Raw genomic sequence first — 12,907 nt, forward strand, 5'->3', positions numbered from 1 at the left:
CCTAATGACAAGAGCTGGATCTGTCTTTGCCTCTGCTGTCTGCCTTTGGATCCATTTCCCATAACTGGCCTGCCCTTTCTAACTTCAAAAGAAGAAGATGCACCTGGAACTTGAAATGCCAAGGTGAACTGATGACCATGGGAGGCCTCCCCTGCTCTGACCAGAAAGGGCTAGGGTTGGGAAAAGTAAGATGAAAGGGTGGACCTGAGAGGAGAGAAGGAAGGAAGCTGCAATTAGAATGTAAATGAATAAGTAAATTAATTAATTAATTAATTAATTAAATGGGGTACAGAGCTAAACAGAATTCACAACAGAGGAATCTCTAATGGTTATGAAGGACTTAAAGAAATATTTACCATCCTTAGTCATCAGGAAAATGCAATTCAAAACCACTCTGAGATTCCATCTTATACCTGTCATAATGGCTAAAATAAAAAAATTCAAGGAACAGCTTATGCTGGTGAGGATGTGGAGCAAGGGAGTCACTCCTCTATTTCTAGTTGGGAGTGCAAAGTTGTACAACTATTTTGAAAATAAATTTGGCAGTTTCTCAGAAATTGGAAGTGGATCTACCTCTAGACACAGCTATACCACTCTTGGACATATATCCCAAAGAAGCTCCACCATACCACAAGGACTCTTGTTCCACTGTGTTCATAGCAGCTTTATTTGTAATGGCCAGAAACTGGAAAATATGTATATGTCCCTTAATTGAGCAATGGATAAAGAAAATGTGGTACGTTTATACTATGGACTCAGCTATCAAAACCAATAGCATCATGAAATTTCCAGGCAAATGGATGGAACTAGAAGATCATCCTGAGTGAGATAACACAGATCCAGAAAGACAAACATGTGAGTTATTCACTTACAAGTGGATATTAGTCACAAAGTACAAGATAACCATGCTACAATCCACAGTCCCAAAGAAGCTAAGTAACAAGAAGGGCCCAAGGAGAGATGCTTGAATATCACTGAGAAGGTGAAACAGATTAGACATCAACAGGGTGGATAGAAGGATGGGTCTGGGTGAGGGAGATGGTGGGGATCACAACAGGAGAGACCAGGTCAGGGAAGATGTAGGGAGAGAGTACTGGGAGAGACAACTGAATTTGAGGTGACATCTCAGGGTTGAGCTTCAAACCTAGGACAATTGAAGCTCCAAAGAATCTAGGAAGGTGACCTTAAGAAGACTGCTAGCAATGGAGGATATGGCATATGAACCGGCCACCTCCTGTAACCAGGCAAGACTTCCAATGGACAGATACATTGAGACAAAAACACAGGCAAAAAAAAAAAAAAAATCCTTAGACCCACAACTTGTCCTGTGCACAAGAAGGCAGGGGTATAGATGGAGCAGATTTTGAGGGAAGGCCAACCAATGACTGGCCCAACTGGAGACCTATGCCATGAGAAGGAGCCCACCTCTGATACTGTTAATGATATTCTCCTATACTCGAAGACAGAAGCCTAGCATAATGGCCCTCTGAAAGGCTTCACTTAGCAACTGATGAAAGTTGATGCAGAGATGCTTGGGGAATCCTATGGAAAGGGAGAATATGGATTGACAGAGCTGGAGGCATCGAATATACCACAAGAAACTAAAATGAAGCAACAACAACAACAACAAACCCTACAGAGTAAACTAACCTGGCCTCGTGGGGGCTCATAGAGACTGAAATGCCAATGGAGAGAATGCATGTGACATATCCAGACCCTGTGCATATACATAACATTTGTGCAGCTGAGTCTTTCATGAGAAGCTCCTAAAGTGAAAGCAAGGTTTTCTTGAACTACATTGTCTGTTTTGGATTCCTTTTAACTAACTAGCTTGCCTTGTCTAGCCTCAATAGAAGAAAAGGCACCTAGTATAATTTGATATGCCAAGGCTGGTTGATATGGTTGATAAAAGGGAGGCCTTCCCTTTTATGAGGAGACGTGTAAGAGGGGTGGATGGGGGGGATGAATAAAGTGAGAGAGAGAGAGTGTGGGAGGAGAGGAATGGGGGTATGATCCAGATATAAAGCAAATAATAGCTTAATTAATAGTAATAATAAAAATAAAAATATTTCTAAATCTTGAGCCATTTCCAGGATACTGTTTCTGCTTGCTGCTTGTGGTGTAAAATAGGAGCTCTCAGCTGCTGACTCCAGTCACCATACTTTCTCTATGCCATGAGGCATCCTGATCTCTCTAGAACCATGAGCCCAAATCAACTCTTGTATAAGTTGCATTGTTCATGGTGTTTTATCAGAGCAAGTGTAAATTATTCAACACAATAAGCAGTCTTTCTACCAATGAGTTACATCATTAGCCCATGATATTTTGAGACAGCATCACACTGTAGCCCAGGATGGACTGGGACTTTTGGCCTTATCTCTGCATTCTGAGTTTTGGATGACAGGTGTACACAGCCAAGCTCAGCTTCTCCAATTCTTAACGCTGTCTTTTATGAGCAATGGGGTTCTGGTTCATACTAACTTTTTTGTTTTGATAATTGATACATACTCACTTTTCTACAAGTACTTATTGGTCCATCCTAATCATAGAAAATCATTGACACCTTCCTGCATGTGTCTAACATGGTCTGATCACATGCACTCTTTGCCCTACTTCCCCCTTGTCCTCACCTATCCTGTTATCTCACAGTCACTCCACTACTTTCGAGTCATTTGGTTTTCACGGGAGCCTTTTCTTTCCTGTCAAAATGGTGTCAAAGTCCAAAAATCAAGACTCTTCCTGCTTTAACCTCATGAATGATGGAATTGCAGGGTTATGCCAGCAAGTCCAGCTCAGATTATTAGAAGAAAATGTTTTAACCCATTAAAACAGAAGACTTAATTAAAAACTTTACTACCCCTGAGATCACTCCCTTCCCCATTACTCCTTATGCCCGTCCTCATGGCAAGAGTCACTCCCTATGTAATTAGAGAAGGTGGCTGTCTTCTCTCCCAGTTTCTGTGGTCCTTGGACAGAAATTTTATTTCTCCTCTTGTGACGGTAGGTCATTGTATAAAATAAGTACTTAATGAATATTTATGGGGTGAACCATGTAGAGGGAAGGAGACACACACTGATTCTAAGTAAGCTGTGCTACACAGGAGTAGCAAAGACATCTACCTTGCTGCTGGGATTGGCAGAAAGTTAGGGAGGCTTTCAGGTGAGTCCCAGGGCCAGGCTGATTTTATTGACACATACAGATATTATCTGGGCAGAGAAACCATACGGATTCTCATACCTATGCATTCCTAGGCAATGGGGAAAGATTTCAGGGCCAAGGTTACTTTCATGGGGATAGGAGATGGTGCTTACAGGACTGAGCTGTTTCTCAGAGAGAAAGCATGTCAAGAGGGAAGATCAGTAACTGTGGCCATTGGAACCCTGTGAAGGGTGAAGATGATTTGAATCAGAGAAGCTGCATGTTCCTCACCTCGGTTCATGGCACCATCCCATGATCAAGCACACGGAAGAAAGAAGAGAAAGATGCTACAATTCAGCAGTTAAAGGTTACTTAGGACCTGTGCCCTGCTACCCTATAACCAGCTAAGATGCTGCTGGTTCTCAGAACATGTGGGCTCATGGGATTCACAGAGAATCTGGAGAGTAGGCTATGTCAAATACTCACAGAACCATCCCAGGGGCCATTAACTTATATCCCTGCTGCCCTTTTCTGTTCAGCTGTAGACTCCTCACATGACTGCACAACCGAATGAAGAAAGTGACCACCATGAGATCCATGTCTGTCTGTATCACCAGGTTCTTCAAGTTTCTCTGCAACACTGTGTGTGCAATGTTTATTAGTCCATGCATTATTGTTCCTCGAAGATCATGCATCATGAGTGTCAGGAGCTCCATTTCCTGTTTTTCATACAGACAGTGGAGCAAACCCAGACAAGATGGTTGATGGGGTTGCAATTTCTGTAGGATGTGCCGTATCATCAACTTTGACTTCCCAGAAAGCTTGCAGGAAAAGACCTTTTGCATTTCTTTAAATCCCTCTTTACTCAAAAGACCAAATAGAAAGCGCACAGTGGGTGCCTCAAACAGGTTTTGTCTTCCATACCTTTTTACCAGTATTCTCACAGTTCTGTTGATTTTCATATCACCATGTCTTCCCTCACTATCCTCCAAGATGTAAGACATTGCTGCAAAGAACTCCTGGAGACACAAGTGGGCAAAGCTGTAGCTCAGAGAGCTGGCCTGCTTTTTAAGGACACCTATCTTCAGGAAAGTGGCAATGGCATCCTCTTCTAACCCTTGCTTACAAAGGTCGCTTTCACTGAATAGGGTCCTTCTTTTCCAGATGCCTTCAGCAGCCAATGAGCAGAGGGCTCTAAGCTGGGTCCTCCTGTGCTTACCTGGGATTGTCAAGGAAAGGTATTTCAGGCAGAGAGCTGTGGTTGTCTGTGAGGTCAGGGAGATTACTCTACCCTGGTCCATCTGCTTTTTCAGGCAATTGCAGACCAAGCAGCACACCCAGGGAACCTCACATAGGGTCAGGAGCACTGAGTTTGATTTAATCAATCTAAATGCAGCAATTGCTTCTATTTCCTTCTCAAAATATTTGTAGAAATAGTTTTTCCGTTCCAACATAGTGAATCCTAGGACTTCTACCTGCCATGGCTGCTTAAAGTTAGAAATGAATTTCTTTAGTGCTGTGGTCCGAGCTGTGAGCAGGAAGGAAGCCCCAGGAAGGATAGATTTCCCTAGTAAACTGCCCAACAGTGTGTGCACAGGCTGCATTTGACTCCAGTGCAGACATAGCTCAGGATCCTGATCCTTCAAGACCCATGCTGGCTCATCTATGCCATCCAGGATGAAAAGCAGCTCCTCAGGGTGAGACAGAATCTGCCTGATGGGAGCTGTGGGCACTTCCTGGCCTTGTGCTATGAACTCAGCCAGACTCAGCTGCTTGCTTTTGGACAGCTCTGTGCAGCTGAAGAAGAAGACATGCTGGAAGTGATCCCTGTAGAGCTGGCCTTCCTTCCAAGCGTTCCTCACCTGCCTGGCCAGTGTTGACTTCCCAATCCCAGCAGCCCCCACTATTACGACCAATTGAGCCTTTTCCTGCTTATTTAAGTTTTGGCCAAATAAGTCTTGGATCTCAATCATATGTCCTCTTTCTTCTGGTACACATTGATGCCAGCTTTTCCTGGCAAATGTCTTTGAGCCTTGTGGGCACAATTTTTGGGAGAGTAGTAGGTTTGTGAAATTTTGAGACAGATTCTCCCCTTTTGATGGCTGGGTGGAGTAAAGATTCTCCTTTTTTTGCTTCATATACATTTCTGAAAGGATTCCTAAATAAAAGAAAGTTTGAGAAGTGTATATGTTAGTGATGTGTGTTCATTCAAACAATCCTTTCCTCATTCCTTCCCTCCTACCTTCCTCCTTCCTACCTTCCTTTCCTCCTTTTTTTTTTGACCCTTTATTATCTAGATGCATTTAGGAATCTGTCTAAGCTGTATAGCATATAGGCTTTGGACACTGTTATATTCTGAACAGTGTAGTGCAGAAAATGTGAGTTTAGAGAAGATTCTACTTCAAGTAGTCATGGGACTAATAACAATGCTGTCTGAAATTCATTCATGCTTCAGACATTTATCAGTTTCTTACTCTGTGTCAGACCTGCTTTTGAGGCTGAGAGTAAAGGGTGAGTTCACAGACATAATTCTGTCTTCATTCAGCCTATGAGATTATGCAGTAGCTCCACTGAACTCTGCTTTCCCATTTGTAGTTTAGTGGCTGTGGTCTCTCCCTGTAGGAGGCTGTGGAGTAGTGGGGGAGATTGCAGACAGTGGATCAGATGTCTGCTCCTTACAGATCCTACTGGATCCACCATTGCAGTCCTGACAACATCAACTCAATGTCCTGAGATTTTGGGTCTGATGGGAAGGTCTAGGAATGCCATAGAGTCCATGTTTCAGGACATAGACTTGGTCCCTGGTCCCCAGGCCTGGCAATTTTGGCTGTATTTTGTACTGTATTCCAGCTATCTTTGGTAACAACAAGCCTTGTTTGTGGCTACTCTTTGGATATGTTTTGTCTGCTCTGAAACTCAGTTTGAAATCCAGTTGCCAATGTAGGACTAAGGGATACTCAGGAATAAGGGATACTGATCCAGTGTTGGTGTTTGGAGTCATGGGTCCAGGCCCTTTAATAATTAACTGACCAATACTTTTCTCTTAGGAATGGGCAAGCTTTTGTGAGAAGGGGTACCCCCTTTTTACCAGCAGACACCTTTTTGCCTTTATACGCCCTTTTTGAGGTTAGATAGTCATAGTTTTCAGTCTTAGTATTTCAGCCTCCAGAACTATAATTAACATGCATGTTCAAAAAAAAATCACTAAGCATGGTGCCGTAGCTCTATAATTTATCACTCAGAAGACAGAGGCAAGAGAATCAGGAGCTCAGGCCCAACTTTTCTATATGGAAAATTTGAAACCATCCTAGGATACAATCAATCAATCAATCAATCAATCAGTTAATCAATCACTAACTCAATCAACCAACCAAAAAACAAGAATAAAAAAAGTTGCCCACTTATTTAGAAGGGGGAAGAAAATAATCACAGGAGGAAGAGGAAGGGAGGGACCTGGGTGGGAGAGGAAAGGGTCCGGGGAAAGGGGAACAGGATTAGTTATGTGGGGGTTCAGGAGAGAAACCCAGAAGTCCAGGAGAGTGAATGAAAATAAGCAGCCTTGTGGGGTGAGAGGTTGGGGGACCCTTTAGAAAGTACCAGAGACCTGGGAGTTAAGGGACACTCAGGACTCAATGAGAGTGGCCATACCTGAAATGCCCAACCCTGGGAAGAGGGAACTCAAAGAGTCCACCTCCAGTATATAGACAGAACCTCAAGTGTAGGGACTGGGTTACTAACCCACAGTCAAAATTCCTGACCCAGAATTGTGCCTGTCTAAAAGAACTGCAGGGATAAAAATGGAGAAGAGACTGAAGGAAAGGCAGTCCAATGACCAGCCCAATTGGGATCTATCTCATGGTGGGTCATCAAGGCCTAACCCTATTATTGATGCTTTTATGTGCTTATAGACAGGAGCCTGGCAGGGCTATCCTCTGAGAGGCCCCACGAGCAGGTGACTGAGAGAGGGACAGATACTTACACCAAACCATTGAACTGAAGTTGGGTACCCCTATTGTTGAATTGAGGGAAGGAATGAAGAAGCTGAAGGGGAGGGTGACCCCACAGGAAGACCAGCAGTCTCAACTAACCCAGACCCCAGGGAGCTCCCAGAGACTGAGCCACCAACAAGGAGTACACATGGGCTGGTCTGAGGCCCATGGCACATATATAGAAGAGGTCTGCCTGGTCTGGCCTCTGTGGGAGGTGATCTGCATAATCCTCAAGAGACTTGAGGCCCTCAGGAAAGGGGAGGCCTCTGTGGGGACGCACCCTATCAGAGGCAAGGAGGAGGAGGAATGGGATGAGGAATTGTGAGAGGAGGGACTGGGAGGAGGAAAATGACTGGAATGTAAATAAATAAAATAATTTTTTAAAAAGTTGTTCATTTTTTGCTTTCTGCCTGTAATGGAAACCAATCTCAGACAATTGTTCTTGATTTAATGTGCTCCAGTTTGCCGCTGTGCCCTTTGCTGAGTTTCATCTCTCTTGCTCTAGGGGCCAAGGCGGGGGGCGGTGTACATTGCGGATAGACTTCCTGTGCCAAAAAGAGAGTTTTAACTTGATCTGTTCTGCTGGATCATGTGATTCCTGCCATTTATTTGTGGAGAAACTTTGAAAACAGCTGAGTTCAGCTGTGAACTGTATAATGAGATATAGGATGGGAGACTCAGTAGGCCCTAGCCAGGGCAGCCATTGCCCTAATGTGGACTGTATAATGGCAGTGATTTGATCCAGAAGGCCCTTGTGTATAACTTTTAAAGGACAAGGAGAAATGGAAAGATCAAGGGAAGGAACCAAGTCATAGAGAACCAAAAGCCCATCCTTAGGAAGACATTATTCAATAGATTTTTTTTTGGTCTGGTCCTTCATTAAATCTTGGGCGCTGTTAACCCCTTGAGTTTGTTGAGTTTGTTGGTATATTTGTTGGTATTGTTCATGAAGTAAGGCACTAGTTCCCACAGTAGCAGTATGCAGGAGATCTAGCTCTCTTAACTTTGGAGAACCACAGCAGGGAAGACTTGGCTCAGCCTAGGCAGATAAATTGATGGAAAGAGGGGAGTAGGAAGGTGGACATCTAGAAAATGGGAGTGAGGAAATGTTGAAGTAAGAAGATAGAGGGATGCAGAGTCAGAGCATGATGGGTGGTAGGGTTAGAGGATGTGAATCAAGGATGAGGTTGGGGATAGAAAAGTGGGTGCTGGAGTATCAAGGACAGGAGGATGGAAGGATAGGAATGCACAGATGGAGGATGCATGGTGGACTGTGTAGAATACTCACTATCTCATGTCCTCATCCTCTTCCTTTTCTGATGTCCCACTCTAAGGAGATACTTCAGCCATTTCTGTGACCCAGGGTAAGGTGGGAAGATACAGGACAGAGGGGGAGTAAAGGCTCAGCCTAAGTTCAGGCTAGCCGCTTTGAAGAAATCTTTAGACATCTTCTGTCCCTTGGTGCCACACAAGAGGAACAATACAGAACCAACTAACAATTTGATGAAAGGCACATTACTCAAAGAAAGCCAAAGGACCACATGTATGCAGGGGACAGACTGACATGAGACTTGTTAGAGGCCCCACTTTAAGGATAAAAAGAACATTAGTTTTGTGTCCTTGTCCAGGAGTGTACTTGAGAAGGCTGGTCTGACACTGTAGCCTGTGCCTCAGAGGAATCAAGATTACAATATTTGGGGACCCACTCTTCCCCCTGGGCCATGGTTATAGTACTAAGGCAACTGTGTTGAGGTATTCTGTGTTTTCCTCTCTAATTTTGTCTAACTTAGCTCTCTGAGGACCTTGGCTCTCCCTCACCATCCCCTGTAAATAGCATGTGTTATACTTAGTATATATCTCATCTCTGGTCCTCCCTTTGAATACCTCATCATTCAGGACACTTATTCCTACAGATTCAGAGCAGACAGGAGAAGGAAGGCACATGAACTAGGCATGTGAATTCAGAGATCTATTATTCATCATAGCTGGCCTTCAGACTCTCCAAGCAGAGGCTGAGGCCCTGGGCTCTGGGCCCTGGTTTATATTACAAGGGCCCTATGTCTGCCACATACTCCTTAGTGGAGTGAGGCCAGCCCTTATCTTCCCACAACTAAGTGGTTTGGTGGAATCTGGATTCCACTACTTACCCTACTCTTCTATGGTGCCCACTGGAGTGTGTGTCCTTGAACAGGGCTCCTCAGGAAGGAAACTGTTCTCCAAAAGTGAAAAAGACGCTGGCCCATTTACAAGAAGGCAGGCATCAGAGAGCCTGCGTAGATGCACTTCCTCTAAACACTGGGAGTAGAAGTTGAACATGTTTCAGCTTGTTTCCTGTTAAGTCTCTGCAGATGCCTGGGCTGGAAGAGTCAGGGTGAGAGCTTCATCTGGATTTGCAGAAGCCCTGCTGGCCTGACTACAGGACTCATGTCTGAGCTCAGTTCCCTCTTCCATTAGTGTGGGACCTAAGGTTTGCCAACAGGTCCCAGGTCAGCAATAGCTCCTGGATTTCCCCCCAAATTTGTTCTCTGGATATCTTTGTTTCCTCTCCTTCCCTGTAGCCTGCCCTGTAACAGGCTGTTCAATTCAGTAAATTCCTCTTAGGCCACAAACCCTGTCTGTGTTTTTGTTGTAGTTGTTGGTGGTGGTGTTTTTTTTGTTTGTTTGTTTGGTTGTTTTTTGTTTGTTTGTTTGTTTGTTTGTTTGTTTTTTGACTCCTGAAGTCTCCTAAATGTCACATTTAGGTTTTGAGTCTCACCAACAGCATATTCTTTCTCTGTAGGTGTGTGGTGCGTGTGTATGTTCATGTGCAAGTGGACTCACATGCATTCACATGTGTGTGAACTGAAAGCTTATGGACTTGGCTAGTCCCGCTAAGCAGCTAACTAGGGATACTTCCTGTTTAACATTTCTAAAATCTGGGATTACAAGACCATAACTATGCCCAGCAGGCATTTGTGAGGATGCTGGGGATCAGAGCACATGTCCCCAAGTTCAGTGGATAAAAGCATGTGTTTTATCCCACAGCATCTTCCTGGCCCTACCAACAGGATCTTATAAACACTTGTGCTATCTGACTCCTCATCGTGGCAAGGAGCATGCTGGTCCAGCCAGGCTCCTGGATCTCTCCCCAGCATCCTATCTCTCCCTGCTGATACTTTTGTCTATTCTCAGTCTTGAAGCCAGAGACACACATCTAATAGTGAATTGGTTTACATATCTTCCCCACTTATATCTTTCAATCCTCCCTGTCTTGTTCTAAGTGACAAACAGGTTCCTTCCAGTTTTTCACAGGGCTCTACATGACCTGCTCATTCCTGCCCTGCCCACTTTCTGGCGGTGAATCCTACTTCAAGCTTCTCACTTCCTCTGCATGGGTTTGATGCTCTACTTTCCTATTCCTTGAGCACACCAGGAACATGCTCACCTCAGGACCTTAGCGCTGGCTTCACCGTTGTCTTGGAATGACTTCCCACATGTCAGAAGTTTGTTACCAGCTCTCTGCAGCCCTTCCAGAGTTTCCCTCCTTTATTCTCCTGCTGATTCTTGTTACCACCAACACCACAACCTGGTTTTCTTTCTGTCATGTCCACCTACAAAGAGAATGGGAGCTCTTGGTAGGCAGCGGTGGCTCTTAAGGCCTGTATGCCCATAGTAGTGCCTGACAGCATTAGCACAAGAGATACAGTCTCTGAGAGGTGTTATTTTTTAAGTACTAACATTTATGTATTTGTTTGTTTATTTATTCTATGCTTTTGTGAGTGTGTCTGTGTTGTACATGTGCATGTGTGTTATGTGTGTGTATGTGTTTATATGTATGCTCATACCATGGTGTACATGTACAGATCATAAGACAACATTCAGAACTCAGTTCTCTCTTTCTACCATGTGGTACCATGTGATTGAAACATAACAGCAGGCATGTTGCAGATGCCTGCTGTGTCTTGTATTGTTTGTGTATTTGTTTTAATTATTATTGGGTGATAATTTCACATCATACAACCCAATCCTACTCCTTGCCCTCAAGGCTGTTTCATTAAAGCCCATACCATCAGGGCCAGCTCCTCCCTGCTGCTTTGGTGAGGTGTGTGGCCTGCTCTCCCAAGTGTAAGTAGGTAAGAGACAGGTCTCGCTTTCCTACTCTCCAGACCCTGGGCCCAGCTTTCCAGCCTGACATTGGTCACTATAAGAGCAGAGCCTGCTCTTCACTGCTCACATCCTCAGGCCTGGATAGCCTGCAACTCCCACATGCAGTGCCAGCTCTCCTGTGCTGTGAAGGCCAGCTGCAGGATCATCTCTCCCAAGAGATGCAGCAGATGAGGGGCAAGACCAGCTCTCCTGCTCTCATGGCCCCAAGGCCAGCTCTCTTGCTGGTTATATGGGTAAGTGGAGGAGTGGAAATCTCTCCTTCCCGCAAGCTGATGCAAGGCAGAGAAGTTCAGAGCCACCTCATGTGCTCAGGGACAGCTGCCCTGTGCTCTCATCATGAGTGGCAGCTGTATCATGTTCCCCAGGGAAGGTGCTGGCCCTTCTCTCAAATGCTGGAGCAGGCCCATCACTACAGCTCCCATGAACACAGGGCCTGGTTTGCTGCCTGCTTCAGGAGGTGAAGGAATAGTTGGACAGGGGAGGGGAGTGTCTCTCCCTCATCCATGCCACCCTGGGGGAGACAGTGGCAGGGCCAACTTTTCTATACTCTCCTGAGTACTCCAGCTTGCTAGGGGCAGATTCAGCTCTCTGGCTGAAATGGACCCTGGGGCCTGTTCTCCCACAATGCCCAGGAGAAGGGTGGGGCCAGTTCTTCACAGCCTTCAAAAATTAATATGTTCCTGGACAGCAGCCCAGACCAGGGATTTCTGCCTGGCCTTTGATGGAAATTCATCCCTGTTGCTGAAGGACCATGGATCCAGATGTGGCCTCAGAAGCAACACAGGCCAGGACCCCACCATGGTCCCAGGTGGCATCACTGGCTACTCACATTGAGCTGTTCCTCACTATCCTCAGTCTTCATTTCCCCCTTTCCTCATTGTACCCACACTTTTCTACTTTTCTTTCTCTTCCATTTCTCTACTACTTACTTGCACCTCTTAGTGGCATGAGAGATTTGAGCATCTGGTGTGGTCTCTGGGGTGGTCTCAGGAGTGTGATGTCTATGCTTTAAGGCTCTGGACAGGGATCCTCTCAGGCATGGTCTGCTACCATGGCTCACCTGCATAGTGCAGCCTGGTGGCCATCTCAGGCTAGTTCCATGTCCAGGCCCTTGGTGGCTGTCTTGGTCTCACTCTTGCACCTGCCTGGGCTAGCTCCCCACCTGGGCCAGCTTCCCCTCTGTGAGTACACAGGTCTGTTGGTTGCCTTGGCCTTGCTTTGTTCTGATTGTGTCAGGCCACTAATCATTCAGAGAAGTCCATAGGTCAGAACACTGTGCCTGAACATAGACTCTGTCCTCTCTGCCACCTACTGATGCACACATGACACAGCAGCCATACATGCAACACCTCTAGGGGCAGGTATTGTGTTAATCTTTTCCTGGGACACCATGATTGATACAGAATGGCAATGCTCAGTGTGTGTGGTGCCTTTCCTGAGCAGGTGCTCCTGGGTCCTGTAAGAAAGCAGGCTGAGCAAGCCCTGGAGAGAAAGCCAGTGAGAAGCACTGCTCCATGGCCTCTGCTGCAGTGTGTTGCCCTTGGTTCCTGCCCTGTCTCCTCAGGACAGTAAGTTGTACACTAAAGTGAATGTGTTCCTCCCCAAGCAGCCTGTGTGCAGTCCTGGTGTTCAT

General features: G+C 45.4%; 1 non-coding gene and 1 pseudogene across 2 annotated transcripts in view; both read right to left on the minus strand.

Annotated features, from left to right (window-relative positions):
- Nlrp1c-ps (NLR family, pyrin domain containing 1C, pseudogene) overlaps positions 1–9,310 on the minus strand; it is a 42,803-nt pseudogene extending 33,493 nt beyond the window's left edge. Inside the window, exons 1-2 of the transcript NR_027858.1 lie at positions 9,276–9,310; positions 3,626–5,297 (exon numbers count right to left, since the gene is read on the minus strand). The product of NR_027858.1 is annotated as an NLR family, pyrin domain containing 1C, pseudogene (transcript). The remainder of the gene's footprint in view (positions 1–3,625; positions 5,298–9,275) is intronic.
- A 3,192-nt stretch (positions 9,311–12,502) lies between these two features.
- On the minus strand, positions 12,503–12,636 carry Gm23311. Its single transcript, XR_003949930.1, has one exon. It is a non-coding gene; the product is annotated as a small nucleolar RNA SNORA17 (small nucleolar RNA).
- Positions 12,637–12,907: the final 271 nt, after the last annotated feature.

This window comes from Mus musculus, chromosome 11 (genome assembly GCF_000001635.26).
Source record: "Mus musculus strain C57BL/6J chromosome 11, GRCm38.p6 C57BL/6J".
NCBI classification, from domain to species: Eukaryota; Metazoa; Chordata; class Mammalia; order Rodentia; family Muridae; genus Mus; species Mus musculus.